Consider the following 2,698-nt stretch of genomic DNA (forward strand, 5'->3'; position numbering starts at 1 on the left):
CGCTGCTGCGCCTGGGGGAGGGCGGAGTAGATGTGTGCACCCTCTAGACCCACTTCATCCGAGCTGCAGGACGTCAGCTTTGCTGAGCCCAGCTCACTTCTGGCTGCGGGCTAGCAGGGCTCAGTGCCTGGGTGCGGCTGGAGGGGTGGGAGCACACCGGAGACGTGTTTGCCCTGAGAATGGGTTACTGGTTAACCAGTGTGCTAGCCTTGAGGATGCTGCTGGCCGAAAGGATGTGGATTGACTGACCCGCTGGAGGCTGTCTCGTCTTCTGTGGCGATCACGCGGGCGCTGACAGCAGCCCAGCACGGCAGGGTTCGCTGGTGATTTGCGTTTTTCCTTTCCTGGCTGTCACAGGGAAGGATGGAAGCCCCCCCTGGTGTTTGGACAGGGGCTTACTGAGGGGACAAGAGGGGCACACCAGTGCTGGCAGTGCCATAGCAAGGAAGATTGGCACCCCGGGCAAAGCCCACAGAGGCCGCCCACCCTTGCCCCTTGCACAGATCCAAGGGGGCACATGCCCCCCCCCATGCTTGCCTAGGAGTGCACGCAGCAGTGGGAGCCGCCCCTGCCCCCACCCCGCCCCAAACGAGTGATTTGCAGCTCTGTCCCACCCCAGCTGGGCAGTGCCTGCTGGTGCTTTTTCACTTCAGTGCCTGGGGCAGTCCCCCTGCTCCCCCCTGCCCTTGCTACAGCACTGGGTGCTGGTAGAGCCCCAGGCAAAGTTCATGGAGCCACTGGGATCAGAGGGTTGTGACTGCCCAGACATGGGTGCACATTGCTCCTTCTTTAGGGAGCAGTGTTAGCGGGGCCCCGTCTCCCCAACACTCATCTCCTCACCAGAACAGATCCTACGGGGATTCCCTGTGCCCCATTGCTCATTTTCATGCACATCTCTGGAGTTGGGCCTGGAGCCAGGTAGGCTCACACGTAGCAAGGAAGGTTACTCGCATGTGGGTGGTTCCGTGCACAACTAGGGGCAGAACTGTTTTAGGAATCTGCTAGCACTGGATGGGAGTTGAGATGGGCTAGAAACCTTGGAAGAACCTGTTCTAGAGAGATTTCAAGGTTGGTTTGCAGTCTCCTGATTGCTTACTGCAACTGCAAATATGGTCACTTACTTAACTGAATCAATTCGGCATCCAAATCTTTTAAAGCGTGCTCAGCACTGGCAACATTTTGCGTTTCCATCACTACAGGGCTGATTTATGTGTGTGTCCCATCTCTACTTTGTCCTTGCCTGAGTGCCAGAGAACATCATCCTCTGCTTAATACTTGAGTGATACAGATAGGACGTTCGGTAATGATTCCGCTACACCAGGGGCGGGCAATTATTTTGGGCAGAGAGCTGCTTACTGAGTTTCGGTAAGCCATTGAGGGCTGCATGACAGGCAGCCCAGGAAGATTAATATTAATTTTCTAAATTTTTAGGGGCCCCGTGGGCTGGATAGAATGGCTGGCGGGCTGCATCTGGTCCCCAGGCCGCATTTTGCCCACCCCTGCACTACACCCCACCTCTTAGCTCCTTTAACAATGATCTTGGCATGTCCTGGGAGTACTGAAAACCTTGATCCTTAGGGAAAGACATTGTCTCCTCTCAGACAACTGCTGTGTAAAGATCCTCCAGGAAATCCCTGATGTAAGAGTGATTTATATCCCTCCCCCCATGTCTAATAAAGAAGAGGGTTGTGTTCTGTTACACTGATGTAAATCTGCAGCAACTCCTGTGACTTCTGTGGCATTACGGTAAATTTATCCAACATGTCTGAGAGCAGTTTGGCCCAAAAAGCAGCTTGCTGTAAAAATCAATAAGAAGCCTTGCTCCTCAGATGGAGGCCTTTGCAGATACTGTAGGCTTGACAGGGGACAAATTGCTGCAGATGGGAAGTCTCTAAACCCGGGCTGAAGGCAGGGCTACTGTGTTACTTCCACAGACAATGGTCTCCCTTGGAAAAGCAATTAGACTGATCCCTCCTACAACAGTGCCCTGGATCAGGATGGAAAGAAGCTGATGGTGCTGTCACAGAGGGAACCATAGTCAAGTGTGTTCCCAGCTACCATATCTGCCCAGACATTACCTGAGGAAAAGACACAATCTCCAGGGCCTCCCAAATAACACATCTGTAGTGTTCTATCTGGGGAATAAGGTCCAGAAGCAGTTCTGTTCCCTTGGGAGTTTATAACCCCACAGAAAGCTGGCTGAGATGCCCCAGGACTATAGCTCAGCGCTGATAATGAAGAGGAGGATATTCAAGTCTGTCTGTCTATAGTTGTGAGAGCTGAGAATGCAATTTGCTGATGTACATACTACAAAGCTGGAGCTGTTTGCACTGGACAGAGTCATGCTTGCATATTCCAGAGCTCCCATCATACATGCCAAGCAGCTGAACGGGGCTCTGACTGGAGCCTGCAGTCAGAAAGATCAGCCCCACATATCTAAACAGTTTTGATTTGAATATAGGAACCTCCAGCAGACTCTGCTCCCTTAGTCTTTTATTCTTATATGTATTCCACATGTGTAGCTCAAGGTGCCTAAGTATTTGCATGGTGGTAGTATACTTAACCTGTGTTGTGAGCAGCAGCTACAGCCATACCCAGCTACATCTCAGTGGTGACACTGTAGACAGTATCTAGGACCTTTGGCTACAGAAACACCCACCACTTCCTGGCGAACCATAAAAAATATCTGTCAGCTGTA

General features: G+C 52.0%; 1 protein-coding gene and 1 long non-coding RNA gene across 2 annotated transcripts in view; one reads left to right on the forward strand and one right to left on the reverse strand.

The window, feature by feature from the left end:
• Positions 1-2,698, reverse strand: part of BSPRY (B-box and SPRY domain containing) — a 37,453-nt gene that overhangs the window by 27,613 nt on the left and 7,142 nt on the right. The window lies entirely within an intron of this gene.
• The window catches only part of LOC109292801, a 9,541-nt gene continuing 6,902 nt past the window's right edge, over positions 60-2,698 (forward strand). The window contains exon 1 of the long non-coding RNA XR_002096183.1: positions 60-323. This is a non-coding gene — a long non-coding RNA (uncharacterized LOC109292801). The remainder of the gene's footprint in view (positions 324-2,698) is intronic.

The sequence above is a fragment of the Gavialis gangeticus genome, unplaced genomic scaffold (assembly GCF_001723915.1).
Source record: "Gavialis gangeticus isolate Ggan-Ray unplaced genomic scaffold, GavGan_comp1, whole genome shotgun sequence".
NCBI lineage: Eukaryota > Metazoa > Chordata > Crocodylia > Gavialidae > Gavialis > Gavialis gangeticus.